The sequence below is a fragment of the Aythya marila genome (genome assembly GCF_965140915.1).
Source record: "Aythya marila genome assembly, chromosome: 3".
NCBI classification, from domain to species: Eukaryota; Metazoa; Chordata; class Aves; order Anseriformes; family Anatidae; genus Aythya; species Aythya marila.
The window spans coordinates 39488886-39506585 of record NC_139044.1 but is presented as its reverse complement, the minus strand read 5'-3'; the positions used below and the strand labels follow the sequence as shown (position 1 = coordinate 39506585).

Sequence of the window (17700 nt, the reverse complement as noted above, 5' to 3'; positions counted from 1 at the left end):
TTTCATTAATTCACAGCTGCTGGCAGATACTTGCTCAAATATTGCAGCATCCCCCTGCTTACTATAAAGCACAGCTTCTGGTTCTATTTTCTTTACACTTACCATAATGCCGCAGTTTCTTGGTTATCTGTATTTTTAATCACAGATGGGCAAATGCACTGGTAACTTGGGAGAAAAGTGACTGATGAGAACAAGATCAGTGAACCATTTTGTTTCCAGTATTTATACTAGATAACAAAGTCCAGTGTTTGCAACTCTCTCTAAAAAGCATTCAGTTTCATGTGAAACCCTCCTCTGATTCAAATCTGACTTCTAGAAACATTTATTACACTGTCACAGCAACTCAATAAAAGTAATTAAAAGTGTCCTTCCATCCAAGCCATTAAGATAAAATATTGAATACCTAGATAACCACTGATCTTCTAACTATATCATTTTTTTTTCTCTCTGGTTTTAGCTTTATTATTCTCAGAACATCAATTATATTTTAAATGAGTTTGGACAAGGACTACTGTAAATTGCCAAGAATATCTGTCTTTCATATGTCTTATGAAAATGTTAAAGTAGAATTTCACAAGAAATTCAAGAATGAAAGACCTCCAGACCTTTGAAAAATCCCCCACTGTATACTCCACACTGCATATGCACAGAAACTAAGGTAGCAGAACCAGGGTACAGACCAAAAGTGAGACAAAATGAAAGTACCAGTGTTGGGTATTGAATTTCAGGTTGAGCATGCTAATAAGCAGTAGTCTGAAAATTCGTGAGTGAGAAGGGATTCTCACAAAACAATATACCTTATTAGACTTTTGGGAAAGGGGCATAGAGTATACGTGGCAGGGGAATACCCTATCAATTTATAGTATTTTTTTATTTTACTAGCAACATTATGATGAGTAGGATAGGACAGGACAGGACAGGACAGAACAGTTCTGTCAGAAGAGATTTTCGAAGATCATCAAGTCCAACTGCACTAGTGTGTGAATTTAGATGTTCCAAAGGCATTCCCCTAGTTTTGCTACATAAATTTAAGCATTGTGTTATGGATGTTGTAACAGATGGCACGTGAAAGTTACACAAATGCTGAAAATAAACATCACGTTGGCCAAACTGTTCATATTGGTAGTACTTATCAAGGCAACCAAGACCAAGATGTGGTAGAGCTAAGCATTTACTGAAATACAGATAAATATTTTGGTCTGGACATAAGCAGGATTTAGGCCCCACAGCACTGAATACTGCTGCTCCTGACTCCTAGGTGTGCACCTCCCTGGTGGGATCCAGAACTTGGGTGCTGAAGAATGCAGATAGCCCAGAGGGCTGAGCAAGAGCTGCCCAGATTAGCCATTAGGAAATGCTGAGGATATTGAAATCATCTTAAGCCTCTCTGGAATTTCGTTGCCTATCTCAAGACAGGGATCTCCACCCTCCTCCACCAAAACAATGAGAGAAGTGGGTGCTGCTGCTGCAGGGCTGCTTTACGCAATAGGACTACAACTGGGGCACTCCCTCCTGCTGCAGAAGCTCTGGGCTCCCTTCCCTCTAGGCATGAAGGGATCTGTATTATCCACACCTGCGCTAAAAACTATCAGACTATAGGTTATCCTGCTCTGGAACATTCCCATTCTTTCCTTCCAAAGGTGTTTCTTTTGTCACGTTCAGGAAATGAACCTGATCTAAACTGAGCATCATAGCAACTCTTATTTTTTTTTCTTTTTTTTTTTCCTTTCACATCCAATCTTTTTAAAGGGGCAATTTATTGGCTATCTGAGGTTATTCACAAAGTAATACGAACCTCTTAAATACTGCACCATTGCCATGTCCCAAATTGCAAGTGCTTCCCCATAAAACAAAGTAGAGTTGGATAAAGGAAGGGTTAAATAAATAGTTGAATGTAGAGAAGAGAGAAGAACAACCATAGTCAGTTCTGCAGAATGGAGCAGCTCATACCACCAAACCACAGGGACGTCTTTTTTCTTATGTTTGTTTTAAGATTTATGACATGGGGAGGAAGGGAAGATGGAAAGAGGGAGACAATTAGGGAAGAAACCAGAAAGATTCAATGACAAAAGGAAACAGATCAGATAGGAAAAAGCAGATTTGCAAGTCATTGGCAAAAACTGTAGCTGTTCAGTTATTATACCCCTGCTAAGTTGGACAGAGAGCATAAAGGGGGGAAGAGGAGAACCCACACACAGAGCTCAGTGAGAGCCCTGCAGAGATCAGAACTACTAGGGAACCACCAAATATCCACCAACAACCACTAAATTTGGAGCTGAAAGAGAAAACAGAAAATTAGGGGGTAAAGCCGGGAAAGAGCAGTCACAGAAGCCAAGAAGGCATGAGATTTCAAGGAGTCAATGGGGTGAACAGTGTTAAGAGCAAGTGATAGGTAAAGAAAGATGAGGTTGCAGAATAGACCTGTGACTGAATCAGGAAAATCCCAGTGGGGAATTAACTACACACTAAGGGTTTCTGTGCTTAGACACAAAAAGCTTTACAAACCAGATTGTTGGCAAAACTTCATGAGTCCCACACTGGAATAATTAAAATAAAAGCTGTTCACTGAAGTTATTTTTGGTGGGCATGTTTGGATCAGAGAGTGGAGTTGTTGAGCACAGTATAATACATGCCAAAAGTCCTATTATGTGCCTGCCACTGCACCCTGCCATACTTGGAAATATGTTCAAAAACTGTGGTAGAGATTCCTTATTGGCTTTACACTTGAAGGACAAACCAGCGTTACACATTTCAGTTGGAGGCTGTAGTGCTGCTGGTCATGAGCCATTTCTCTGGGAGACGGCGGCCCTCTTGGTTGTGTCTGGGCACGGAGATGTTTGCTCTGTGACAGACCTTGGAGCGGTCAGGGGACTGGTCTAAATCAGATATTCCTTAGGGAAACTCCATATTTGAGAAATTATCAACAGATTTACTACACATTTTCCAGAGGAACCAGGGTGTAGAAGTCAATTAAAGGTCATTGCATACTTCCTATCTGATGAAATGGGGTGCTCATATCAAATATACTTTCACAAATAGTAGGGGCTGGCAAACCTGATAGTGAAGCATTAAGACCCATTAAAAACCTACCATTCCACTCAAGTATAACAATTTTGTTTTCTTGCAATGGAGTTCCTCAAAAAGAACCTGCAGAGAAGCTGGGTGCTTTTCTGAATGTCCCTTCACCACAGTTTTTTTTCCCCTGAAAAAACGAATAGTATGAAAGTTGCTTTAAGTTGGAGACAAACACAATACAAATACAAAAAAAAATTTCAGAGGAGAGAGAACGAACCTTTTGATTAAGGAGGTATCAGACCCAGAGCCTACCACTCTACCACTGCTTGTATGGAAAACAGGTAGGTATCTAACTAAATTCAAACTTCTGGAACCCCGAACAGATAACCAGGCTTGAAACAGTTGAAGCAACTTTAAAACACTGCAACAAACACCTACCCCTATCAATCTACCAGGAAACAGCCTCCTGGGAACAGAAAAGCAGAGCACACATCCAATTCGTTAACTGTTCTCCAAGAGAAACCACGGCTGCAGAATAGTGCTGCTTTTCCTTTGCAGTAGACCTATGCCAGCAACCTTTTCCTCAAGAATGTCTCCTTCCTTCGGCTCCTGATGACTCATAACAGGGCAAATTGCCTTCCTTTTATCTGAAGGTTATTTTTTCCTCAACTGGACAATGTAGGTTGACTCTATTTGCTGTTATGCAAATACAGCCTCCAGACAATAACTTTCCAAATCAGGCTTTTACCGAAAAAGAAAAGAAAATGATCTGAGAAGGGCTTTAAAAAAGAAACAGCAGAGATGCATATCTTTGTGAGTTTTTTTGTTTGTTTGTTTGTTTTTGGTTTGTGTTTGTTTGTTTGTTTTTTGGGGGGTGGGGGGGTCAGGGTATTATTGTAATTTGCCAAATTCTTATTTAATCAGTTTAGATGTGTTTAGCATTTAATTCAGCCATCAAAGTGTTAACTAGCATATGTGTGAGGGCTGAGACCATGTTCTTGTGAACTGTTGTATTTCTGTCATCTGAAAGTTAAACACCGGGTTAGGAAAATCCAAATGGTGGCTTCATCCTCAGAATGACAGCAGAAAGAAAAATATTTGCACTTTTTCCCCTCTAAGTAGAGGGCTGGAAAGGAGCAGCTCTCTCAAGACATTCCTTTATTCTTTTGACAGCAAAAGCTGCACTGCTGAGACTGTCTCCAGTCACACGTTACTAATACCCCAGCTTCTACTGTCTGGAGCCCATGCTGCAAATATTGTTTTTCCCAGAAATCACAGTGTTCATTGGCTTTATTTTGTGGACAGCAGACTCCCTCTCTTCTGTACGCCTGCAAAAGTCCAGGCAACTTCTTTTCAGTCGGTCTGAAAAAGCTGAACAGTGAAACTGCCGAAGCCAGGACTTGTGGAGAGCTTGCAGAGCCTTTCTCCAGCTGCACCTATGTAGCTCTGTTACATCCTCCACTGTCATGGAAGTTATTTTGTATGTCAGTAAAAAATGATCTTAATAAACACTACTTATCTTTTTCATTCCGCATCTGAATCTGAGATTTTTGAGGTCAAATTATGTCTTCCTAACACTGCTTCTCACTAATTTTTTAATGGGCAAAGCTCGATAAAAACAATCACATTACTCTCTTTCAAATCCTACCTTGAAAAGCTCCTTAACTGCAATGGCCATTTAAAACCTTAATGGCAGTGTGATTACTGCTGCACTGAGGCTGCGCACTGATGGATTATCGCTGTGTTTGAACTCCCTCCTCTTGTCTGTCTCTGTCTCTTGACTCTTCGTTTTGTTTAGACTGTGAGCTCTTTAGCACAGAGATTGTTTTTACATTCTCATTTTGGACAGGAGCTAGCACCATCAGCCTAAGCGCTAAGCTAATATAAAGCATCAACAGGGAAGGCAGCTTTGCCTTGTTTATGAATGACTGTTTTCGTGACATTTCAGCTTTTGTTGCACACACTTTTCTTTGTACAAGAAAAAATATTCTTTGTACGAGAGAGATGAGACACCAGCCTGAATTTTAAACTACAATATTCAAAATTAGAAATCATTTTGCATATTTTAGTCTCACTAAAATATGGGACATCTTTTCCAAGTTTCTTTAAATGCTTTTGACATAATGTATGCCATAAATACAACTTCCAAATGAAACTTCACAATTTCTCTCTTCTCAATTTCTCCTGCCTGAGAAGTATCAATTTTGAAGGCTACAGGGTCCCCAGATTCTGTTCTCTTTGGCAGGTCTGTAAAAGTACAGCAAGTCCAAAGATGAGCTCCAGGGAGGGAAAACAGTATTTAACACTCATTCACCCCATGCTTTGTTATATTCTCACCTCCCTAGACAAGCCTTCTAAAACAAACCCCTCCCACAAAAAGCAGCAGTCTGTTACCCCATGCATCACCAGCAGCTGAAGCCGAAGCCAGCTCAAGCACAGCAAGGAGCCATGCAGGAACACCCATGCTGTTCAGGTGCTCCCTTGCACTACCAAGAGGCTGTCAGCAGAAATGATGCAGCAGCTCTGCTATTGGGCTTGTCTTATTTGATAAAGTTGCCAGAGATGGGCTGTCTGCTGCCCTACTTGTTTTCTTACTGGAGAAATATGAGTTACTGTGGTAAAAGTTTCCATCGAGTGAGAGATTCCTGAGCTGGATTTTTGGAGGATTTTGGTTTTCGCTAGCAGGGCCTGCTGCAGCTGACCTCAGTGCAATTTACACAGCCTGGCTGCTGGGCTCCCACACTGAAACCAGCCAGCCAGTTTGCACAAGTCTCCCATTCTGAAATATGTGTAATTTATTTGAGCTGATAGAGAGGATAAGAATCAACTGTCTGTTTCCCAGTTAATAAAAAACATACAATGAGAGGAGAGCTCTGCCAGCATATCTTGTTTACCCAAAAATGTTTGGCATTAAATGTGAAATCGGAAATGAACTCATTATCTGATTATTTTCGTTTTGAAGAATTAACTGCTTTGGGGGAAAGGCTTGTCTTAAACAGTCCCCTTCTACGGATGACTAATTGCAAATTGCAAATACATATCTCTGAAGAATACAGCAAATTCTTGTGACTTGCAGGGTAGGACATAGCACTATCAACTTGGACAAGAACATTAGGAGTATCCACCCACGTGATTTATTTCAAAACAGGAGGAAAAGTGTTTAAACTAGCGGCATTATGCCCATGTAGGTGAGAAAGGAGGAGTTTCAGGAAAGGCCATGTTTTGTAATTCTCATCCAGGCAATTTGGGTAAGAAGCACTTAAAAATTATTGGTAGTGGATTTGCCCCTTTCCCTCCTACAAAATAATTACATAGCAGCATACATAACTATTAAATTTTAGATGTATAAGTGAAAATTAAGGCAATAGGCATTGGAATCAGATACAGATTCAGGGCTAACAAAGTTTTATGAAAACTTCCCATTCTAGCATTCACCCCAGGTCACTCTGCATTAGGAGAGAGCTGTAGACAAGACAGCCCATTGGGCTGCATCCTTTTGTTTTGTCTCCTGCTGCTTCTTTGCTCCATTCTCATCTGTTTGTGCTCAGCTTTCTGTGTTTCTGGTTTGCCCTCTCTGTAGCTGATTCAACAGCTGCTGCTCCTTCTAGGCTAGCTGAGTGCCTTCTCTGTACTCAAAATATCACTTTCTTTTCCTGCTTGGGACTGGAGTGAATTTTGAAAAGGGTACCATGGAGCCCTCCACTGTGTGTCAGCACTGTGCAACTTAAATAAGTACGTGTCCTGCACTGAACATTTGGCTCTTCCTTTTCTTCTCTGACTGAAATATCCCCATCCTCACATGCCCTGTGAACCTATCTACGATATCACAGTGTGTATGACCTAAACTTCCCCTTCCTCTTAGTTACATCTGATTATTTTTTTTCCAGCCAGTCCAGCAGTCCAGATGCAGAAGTACATTGAGTGATGTCTAGGAAGGCAGCAGGCCAAACATCCCAGGACAACTCTGGGCTATCCGTCAGTCTAACACATCACTTCGTAGGCTTGCTGCAGCCCACAGACTGTGTGTAGCATGGGCAGGATCAGCCCAGATGCCTTCCCTCTATCTCAGCCAGCACAGAGAGCAGGTAACCAATAATTAGTCAGCTGAATCACTGCGTGCTTAGTCCCTACCACTCAGCTCAGATCTCTTTATGTTACAGCAGAAATGCTCCCAGAGTAGATCCAGTGAGGAATGAGAAGTCACCCTGCCTGGCTGAATAGCGTTAGGATCCCCCAAACACTGCGGCTGCCACTTGTGAGTCTTCCTTAGTCTGAGTTCTCCATTAGTTGGAGTACACAGGGAGAAACCAAGTCCCCAGAGCATGAATTCAAGCTTCCTAAGTTTGAAGGACAGATCCCATGCACTGCAATAGTCCTTCTGTTTGTGACCACATAAGAATGGCGCAGTGTTTTACATATACTGTGCAGTATACTACTGCACAAATATAGGTAGCATTTTAGAAAAAGAATGAGTCATTATAGATGTACCTCTTTAATAAATAAATGGAAAAAAGAATGAAAACATTACATTCCCACCAACAAAGGTACACATTCCCAGACTAATGCTGATGTGACAATTTCCATGTACTCTGGTTTCTTTTCATTCACGTAGCAGTGCACACATCAGTGTTTCCCTTCTCTCCAACAGCTGGTCTAAAGCAGCAAAGGGTCACCGGTACTGTTCTGTTTCAGTTCCTGGAGGCTCCCTGATCTGGCAAAATGCCACAATCCCTGAGCAACTTTGTCATGCCCCAGAAGCTGAAGAAATATTCCCTATTTGAACTGCTAAACTTTAATTTCCTATCTTACACTGTCTCAACATGAGCAGCATTTTAGAGACTATTTACGTGTTTGCTCTTATTCTTTCAATTCTCCAAAAGATCTTATTTGCACTGAAAATTACAATTGAGCATGAACTTTGTGAGTTCTTTAGTATGGCAAATGTAAGCTTTTAAGACAAGGTATTTGAGGTTTTCTTTCCATTAAACTATAGAAAGTAATTAACCAGAAAGTGTAAACAGTTAGCAAATGTGAACACAACAGAATAGGCTGTTTGACTCTCTTTTCATTCCAAATGAAATGGAAAAGAGAGAGTAATAACTTTCTCAGAGGAATTTGTCACATATGTTGTTTGTGCATATCTTTCACATCTTGTTCTTTCACAGACTGTTAGACCCTGGAGTTGAAGCTGCATTCTTTAACTTCCTTCTGTAATCCAGACCAAACCATGGCACCCATAGCTGTGTTTTTATCTCACTGAATTCTAACAGTTCCACTGTTTTATAATAATAATAATAAAAATAAATAATAATAATAAATAATAAGAAAGGTGCCTAGGTAATTTCTAGCAAGTTGAAAGCTACACCTGCTCCCCATGTTATAAAACCATACAATGGTGCTGGTTTCCGTCACTCTTGATGCTGCTGTTACCAACACCTTTCAAAACTTGCAACAGTTCTAAGAGTTTATCTCATTAAAGAAGGGAAGATGGTTAAAAAAATGACCATCACCTCATCAACATCATCATCACTGATTAAAGAAAGCAGCATGATGATCAATGTTCAAGCACAGAGAAGAGCAAACTTGTGCTAATATTTCCATGGACACAATGTTATCTGTAGTCTTTTTCTACAGTTTCTGTTTATTTATTTATTTCCAAGTCATTTGCTTTAATGCAATTTTGGGTCAGGAGAAATACTGCTTCTTTGAGCTGGTTCTGTCACCTGCTCCTTTCAACTATGGAGAACACGAAACTGAAGACCCGGTGTGGCTTTTGTCAGAGTTAAGCAAAGACTCCTAGTCAACCTCAACCCTCAGCAAGTTAGTTCACCTATTTCTAACACAGAACTGTGTCACATAGGCACATGAAGAGCAAGATGATTTCCTTCCTTGCTTAGCCCTGCAGCCTCTATGTTATTTGTAAATTTTCATCTCTAAGTTTTGTCTGTCTTTGAAATGGTTCCAGCTTGTCCTAAATATTAGTGCTAACCTTCAATCAAGACTTCCTCTTTCAAATTCACATGAGATTAAAATGAGACAGAAATGAAAAGTTAACATTGTCCTTGGGAAGTGAGCTCTCTGGCAGCATGATGCTATGGACAGAAGAAAATGTCTGTGCTGAAGGAGCTGAGAGGCTGTCCTCCAATCCACTGCCTCATATTCCGATTAAGCAGGTAGCTAAGGAAAAGCAGTACAACAAATCAACTGAGATAATATCAAGAGCACTTTGCTAAACAGTTTCTTGAAAACCTACTCAAAATCCTCAGAAAGAGCATGAAGAACTGAATCTGTAGGGTTGGCAACAGAACCAGGCAGAGGCGAATAAGCCCATGCTGCCTAATATTACAGGCCTAACTGAAGGCTTCCTCCTTGTGAAGAGAAAAACGTTGGCTCTTAAGCTGATGTGAAACTCCCTCTCCCTTGAACCTTCCAGAAACTCAAACTCCTAATTTAGGAATCTAAGATATTTTAGTTAGGCACAAGTACACTTTGTTATGCCAATAACCTGTTTTGTTTTATACAAATTGGAGGCATTTACAGAAGTTATTTCCCGTGCTGCTTCTCATAGGTATACTGAATCACAACTTCTGTCTATGAATGCAGTTTCCTTCTTTCCAAAAACAGAATAGCAGAAACTTAGATACCTATTTCAAGACATTTTCCCCACATTTTCTGATTTAAGATCCTTTGAGGACAATAGGAACCCACCTGTTGGTATGAACAAGCTTTAGCTTGGGTGCTTGGTGCTGGATCCCAACCTCATTTTCAGTGCTCTCTTCTTTCTTACAGAGCACGTACGCTACAGGACATGAGGCAAGCTGCATAGGCATCTCCAGGTGCATGCCTGGTCAGACCAGATTTGAACGTCAGTCTGCATAGTAGATCAGATCTAGCAGCTCAACAAGCTGCACATCCATTACCATTTTAGTCTGTGTCCCAGGACTAATGAGGAGAAAGGGTAAAAATTGTCAGTCCTCTCTGTTAAAGACAGATCTACTCATGCACATGGTTATGAGCTTCGCTTTTTGCAAGCTTTATTCCTGAATATTGCATTTGGTTTTCCTGAAAAAAGTATTCTCAGGAGTATTGTTTATTAGCACCTGATATATTGAGTGGACAGATTCCAAATATACTTGTGTACAGGAGTGGTTTTGTTTGTTGTACTTTTTGGGGAAGGGAGAATTGTATGAATCAGCTTTTCCATCAATAGGCTTTCCCACATCTTCTGGAACCACTCAGTAAGTGTGGGTACATGGGTTGATTTCCACACTGCTGCTATTGTTGTTCAGGTTTTCTGTGATTCTGTACCCACAACTGCATGCCAAATGCCTGGAGAAGGAGGGGAAGACACTGAACCAAATTTCAGGCATACATGCCATCTCTAACATTTTTGTTTGTTTGTTTGTTTGTTTTGTTTTTTTTTTTTCTTTTCTTTTTCTTTCTGCTGAAATACTAAGATTGAAAAAAAAAAAAGATTTTTCCCCAATTATGTTGTATACTGGTGTGCCTTTGACTTTTTTTCCACATATAGTATTCTCTCATCTGTGTTAAACAGCTTCTTAGGGACTCAGGTTTACTCAAAATATAAGGAAGAAACTTCTGTAACAGACAAGTACACTGTCTCAGAGTAGAACATGAAATAACAAATAAACAATTCTCATTTATCTTCAGATTAATTTGGAAGGTGAGGATATGTAGCAAAGAACATGTTAAATTCTACTGCAGGTTCTTGGGAAAGTTATGTTACATTAACCCAACTCCATCTGCAGCTTGGGAATTTGAGAGCAGCAGCAGAAATGGTCAAGTAGCTTCCAGCTGAGTAAGCACACATTTAATACAGCAGCTTGTTTTAATAAACCATTATTCTATGTTATATTGAGGGTCCAAGCACAGTAAGCATGAAAAAAAAAAATCAAAAAAGCCTTTGGAAAGTTTAAGATTCAAGCAGAAGAATCATATTTATTACCGTCAGAGTTTACCACCAGTGCCCACAAAAGCCCTTAAACTGGAAATTTGTATGTCTTATGCTGAAACACCACAAATGGAGCAAAATATCAAGCAACTTTTCAGGCAGACTAAGAAACCTGCTCATTCCTCATCTTAGCCCATCTCTGAGGATAGTTCTAAACAGAAAATTAATTGAATTTATACTGCTGCGGAGGTGCAAGGTTAAGGGCATATGAAACAGATGCAATTATATGAGTATTTTAACATGAGTATCATTATTTTGTGGTACTTCAGAGTGCCCTGTGATTTTCAGGGTAGGTAAAGGCCATGTAGCTTCTTCTCAGAAGAGATTGTAATCTATATTTGCAGATGATTAAATAACCTATCCGCACATGGAGATGAGGAAAAAACAGAGATAACAGGAATATGCATAATTGTTAGTTCAGGGAAATGCACATACATAGGGCAAATAAACAATTTCTTCTGCCTTTCATGAGATACATAAATTAAGGGTTTAAAAAAAAAAAAAAAAAAAGACTTCTGGAAACATCCACATGGAAGGAAGATTGTTACCATATGAGATGTCGGCATTGCCGTAAGTCAAGGACACTTCTGAACACATGTAATGGCTATTCTTATTAGCCTTGATGAGACGAAGTGTATCAGAAGTGTAATGTGCTAGCAGTCCTATCACAGTGGCATATGTGTTGCACAGATGAGAGCTGTCATAAGACGAAGTTCAGTTTGGTGATAGACATCTTTTGTGAAGCTTCTCAGCGTTACACCAGACAATAGGAGGTTCCAGCCCTGGTGGGTGGCTGTGGTGGCCTGGACACGTTTAAAACATTGGCATAAACCTTATGTCATGTGTCCATTTTTCCCCTTAAACCAACTGTGCTTCAGGACATACAATGCTGACACCCTCAGCCCTTTCTGGTCCCATACAGTGTGAATTTGCTGTTGCAGTAGAGCAGCCCACCTGATGTCTTGTTCCCAAGACACACTGTCTCTGTCAGACCATATTGCTGTTTAAATAGCATAAAGTCTTCCCCAGACTTTGCATGGATCTTTGTACACCAGTACAATTTTGAGCATATCTGCCTCTTTTTTTTCTTCTTTTAATTCTCTTCCCCCCCGACAACAAACTACACAAAGGACAGTGTGACTCTTCTGGGGAGAAGCTCCACAGAACTGCATGATGCACCCACTGTGAAAGGATGTACTCGTACCAAACTGCAATTTTTGACAAAGTGCCACCATCTGCACTGTATTGCAATGACTGTTCTCACTGATGCCTCCTTTGGGTCCAGATGATGATGAATAGCCATAATTTCTCCTGCAGTGTAGCTGCAACACTGGAATTGCATAATTAGCATATTGTAGCCATCCTAGCCCAATATGGGGCCTTCTGTTGGATTTTATGAACTGAAGAGGGCTGAGTCTGACTGACAATTTGGAAAAGAGAAGAGAGGGGAAACCCCCAGCCCGGCAGGAACTGGTGTTAGTGAAACAATAGCTGGAACTCTGAGTCATTGCTAAAGCAATGTCCAAACACGAGCATCAGAGGACACATTGTACTGCAAAAAAAGACAGCTTCTGGAGCAGTTGCACACAAGGAGACTTAAAAACTTAATTTTGAAAAAATTAAAAATCCCTCTATGCATTTTTCAAGAATGAGATCAATATCCCCTGGGCGATTTTAAATTTTGTTAGACGCCAGCAATTTTAATTGGATTTTAGCCCATTCTTCACTTTTCTGTCTTCCATAGTGGTACACTACTGTACATTAAGTAGCATTAACTAATAATTCTCTGTATTAAATTAACATATAGCAAATGAGTGCTTTATTTCCTAATTTAAGCCTTATTACTATGCAGAAAGTTTGAAAAATCTGGTAAAGATGAGGAAATGGAGTCCAAGAGCTGTAGGATTTGTTGAAATGCCATAAAGAAATGCTCTGTTTGGGGCAGGCAGACAGTCTGATTATGCGTGTAGTGTGATCACAAAGCCAGGAGGGAAAGAGAGAAAAAAGAGAGCTCACCTGTCTGCCTAGGGCCAATCCTTCTGTTTTTTAATGCAGCTCTTGGTCTCACAACCTGAATGAAATCATACTTGAAGAGAGCATGTCCTTTAGGTCAGAGCCATAGTCACAAGACTGCCTTTTCTCTCTTGCCACAGAAGGTTTTGCATTTCAGGAGTTGCTGGAATAATCCCTGCAGAAGGTAAACAGGACTCAGTTCAGCTGAATATAATAGATTACCTAAGATTTTAAGTGAACACTGAGAACTGCAAAGCATGTTAGGTGAAAAGCCCAGTTTCAGGGGAAGATATTATTCACTGCAGATTTTTAAGAATGAAAACACCAGCTGAATCAAATTATTCTAAAGCCAGGATATTTTATGTATGATCAGCATAATAAATGGAAAAATGTGTAAATCCGCTCCTTCTAGAGCATTATAAAAATGGTATTATGTAGAAGATTGATTTCCAGAGCTCCCAGGGGTATGCTCTCCTCTCCTGATGCACATGTCTAGGCACCATTAACATTGTTACCAGGGGGACAATATACATGTCAGTATAAAGTACATGATCACAACCTTCTGAATTACAACCCCCTAATTAGCGTCCCTGTGTCAATTATCCTATTCAGGATGTCAAATATTTCACAAGGATTAAATTTCAAAATACACATACTCTCTGTTTGATGTATAAAATCCCAAATGGCTGCTCAACATATATCAATGTTATTATATCACATATAACAGGTAAAAGATTAAACAGCCTTTCAAACACCTCTACAATTTTAAAGCTACTGTGCTTTAGATAGCATTTAATTTGGTACCATAGTTACAGCCATATGTTTTACTTGTGGGGATACTTACTGTGCAAAAAGGGGAGGAAAACAAAAAAGTTTCACATTCTCAGCCAGCATTTTCCTTTCCAAAATAGTAACAACATGGTAATTCAATACCCACACTGAACCTCTCTGACCCCTGAATCCAAAACTGAAGAGTAGGGGAGAGAACGAGAGGAAAAAGACTGGGGCTCCACCGTGACGACGTCAGAGAAACCTTTGCTTCATTGCATGAGCCTCACTGCCAGGAGGCAAAGAATGTGCATGTGTGCAGCCACGGCATAAACGTATCCATTTGGAAGTGTTTGGGCTTTCAGATTAAATCAAGTTTCCCCTAAGAAATCTGGCTTTCTCAATACAATTCAAGTTATAAAACAAACTTGGCCTCAGTCTGTTACAGGATGTAGATCTCCAGGTGAGCAAAATAACCTTGGGCTGATCCAACAGGGCAGAATTACACACCTAAATTAAAATCTCTGTGTAGTACCCAGCCTGAACTGTTTGCAGGATGAAGATGAATGGGTGAATCACGATCTAAATTATTCTATACCTAAGACAGCTTTAGTACTTCACAATTTGAAATCTTTTAAAGTAAATGCCTAGTTTAACTTGTTAACCTTTCCTTTAGCTATCACTTTTTCAGTCTCTTTTCCACAGATGTCTCAATCAAAAAGCACTTGCAAAAAAATGCTCTAATGAGTAAATTTACTGACTGAACCCAGAACAAAGAATCTTAATTGACTATTGAAGAAAATGCACAGAAAATGACTTTTGAGTTTAGAATTGTAAATATTGTCAGAAACAGAGCCCTCACAATGACACTTCATTATTTTAGATAGAAGCAAGTACTAGCAAGCCTAATCTGCTCAAATTTTGTCATTAGACCACACAATAGACTACTCTTGAGCAAGCAACAACCCAAAAATTAATCCCAAAAATAATTAAGGAAATCATTTCAAATATCAAGAACGTTTGGCTGCTAAGAGGTAAAATATAGCAAATAAATTGTTTATTACAAAGAAATACCCAGAGGCTCAACCAAAGGCTTCTTGTACTTCATTTGTGTTGTAATGGCATATGACATGATCTGAAGGTAACAGATTAGAAAGAGCCAAATGTTAATAAAATACAAAGTCTGAACTACAGTGTCTCTTAAGATCTCAGGCCAGCCTTGAGAAGAGAAGGAAAAAAAAAGAAAAAAGGAAAATAATTAAAAAAAAAAAAAAAAAGGAAAAAAAAATCTGAATGAAACCACAATGCCTCAAGCAGCTTTACACATTCAAAAACTACGTTTTACCAAGTCATTCTGAGGACATTTTCAAAGTCTAGTAGTCAAACTCTTGCCCTCCTGTAAGTGGGAACTCCCTTCATTCCACTCCTGTGGGAGCTGGGAACCACTGAAGACAGAGAATCTTTTATTAATGCATGCACAGTGAGAAGTGCAGTGCAACTCCTCCCTGTCCTCTCATCTCAAAGCAGACTCTGAAGCACAATACTATTACAAATAAGCAACCATTTGCAATAAAACATTTTGCCGTTTAAATTGATCGATTTTTTTACAGTTATCTTTTTGTTATATTTGTCATTTCACACTAACTCTAATAATTAAAGCCAGGTATCATTTTCACCCCGTGCCATCCTTTTCAGCGTTGCCTAAATTCATTGATTCATCAGTGTAAGTCTTTAATAAGCCAAGGTCAATCTAATTTCCTTCTCCCTGTGCTCTTTCCTCCACAACCCCTTCTTCCATGTATTTCAGCTTTACTTTTAAGTGACTTCCTTGCCTGGCATGCTAAAATCCAGAAACAGAGTGTCTATCATTATGACTGCAGTTCATGCCCTGACTAGCCACAGCAGCAGCAGAATTAGACTATAATCTCCTAAACAACGTAGAAACTGTAAATCAAAACCAACCAGCTCCTTTTGGCATGTAGATCAATGAACCTGCATAGGGATATGAAAATCCAAGTGACTTTGCTAAGGTGAAGTCAACGTCAGCGTATGGTTTTATTCAGTGTGGATTCTTTCTCTCCTTCCCCAAAAGCAAGTCTTCAGAAAACAGTTTTTATTGCATTCTGAACAATTTCAACTTCTTCTGGACCAGAGGGCAAAACTGGCACACACAAACATAAGCACACAGGCAGTACAGAGATAAAAACAACCTACCTTCAGTACTACCCCGCCTAGCCTTCTTGATGGTAAGGATGTTTGCATTTCACTGCTCTAAATATAAAAACAAATAAACAGTGGCTGCTCTAATCAAAGGAGCAGTAACATGCTGCAAAAAAATGTACAATACATCAGGACATTTACACAGAACCTAGAGTTATTTCACTAATGAAACACAAACTTCCCATAGCCACATACAGAAAATGTTCAGAGAGTCAGAGTAATGAAGTTGCATCTGATGGAGTAAAATAAAGTTTCTTGGCACGGAACAGTAATTTCCATAACACACTGCACAAGGGATTTCTGCTTGCAGAAATGAAGCCCCGGCATGCTGACATGTCATCATACACAATTTAATCGGGATAGCCCAAGTCCCACGCAAGTCACTGGCTGCTTTATATTGTAAGTTACTTGAAACCTCACAGGTGTACAGAGAACTCTCTTCCAATAACGTAAATGGGCCTAAATGTAATCCTCCAAAGAAGCGTGCATAAGATCAACTTTTTCCATATCTGTCCTAAAGAAAAACATCAGATCGAAGGCTTATAGAAAAGAGTTTACAAGTAGAGTTTTTCCTCCTTTTTCCTCCTAGTCCTCTTCAGTTTCTCAGCTTTGATGCCTGCCAGGTTCATATTTTCTGTTTGCTTTTTTCTTAAGAGCTCATGAAATTCTCCAGTAATGGGGGAAGGTGTCAGAAGCCAATCTGCTGACCACATGCACTGAATATGTGCTTCCTAAGGCTTCCTCTTAGTGACATTTCCGAAGTGGAAAGTTAACAACTATCATAAACAAAAAATCTGTAATACTAACTCCTCCTTCCACTCAATTTTTCATGCCAATGTGGACCAGTGTGGAAAGAGAAGGCCTCCAGAGTATCAGCTTCGTTAGAAGAGGACATGCAGGATAGTGTGAAACAGTTGGAAGGCCAGGTTTAAACATGTAACCTGAAACACTGGAAACTAGAACTCACAGCGGGGCTTAGCAACAAAATCAACAATATAGACATTGCATGACATGTGATCACCAAAGCAGAAGCAAGGTTGCTTAAATATAGCCTCTGTAGGTATTAGAATATTTCTGAGAAGTACACATCAAGCACGAGACAGATGCTACTAATAAGTAGAGCTTTAACCATTTATTTTTGTATTTAAATATCCATCTATATTTATCTGAAAGACTTAACCACACCATACTTGACAGAAAGGTATGCCAGTTACTTACTGCTGTCTAGACAAAAAGATTTAAAACTGCAAAAGATAAAACCTTTGCAAAGAAACATGGAAAAGTGCTTTAGGAGTCCATGAGGAGGGTAGTATCTCTACACTTGAGTCCCCATAACTCTGGCTTGAAGAGCTTCGTCTATTGGGGAATTCAGTACATTAATTATTTCGTAAACAGTTTCCTAATGCTTGTTCTTTAACCTAAATTGTTTGGGTTTGGGGGGAGAGGTCAGTAAGTTATGAAAATTCTAGAAAGTGGGAAAAAATCAGAGTCTTACAGGCAGGAGTAATGTCTGATGATCACCTGATGCTTTTGGAGTTGTGACCATGGTGTGGTGAACCACTTCAAACTTGGACATGAAGATATGAATCATCTACAGTGAGTAAGCTGTCCCACTTCCAAACTTCTTGAAAAAATCAAAATAAGAAATCCAGACTATCTGGACACTCATCCTAAGTGTTTGGACAGCTTTAAATGATCCTGTGATCTCAGTG

General features: G+C 39.6%; 1 long non-coding RNA gene across 1 annotated transcript; it reads right to left on the bottom strand.

Annotated features, from left to right (window-relative positions):
• Positions 1-110: 110 nt before the first annotated feature.
• On the bottom strand, positions 111-13151 carry LOC309875892. Its single transcript, XR_014317087.1, has 3 exons — positions 13004-13151; positions 3091-3202; positions 111-165 (listed from the first exon to the last, which is right to left on the bottom strand). It is a non-coding gene; the product is annotated as an uncharacterized lncRNA (long non-coding RNA).
• Between the last annotated feature and the right edge of the window lie 4549 nt (positions 13152-17700).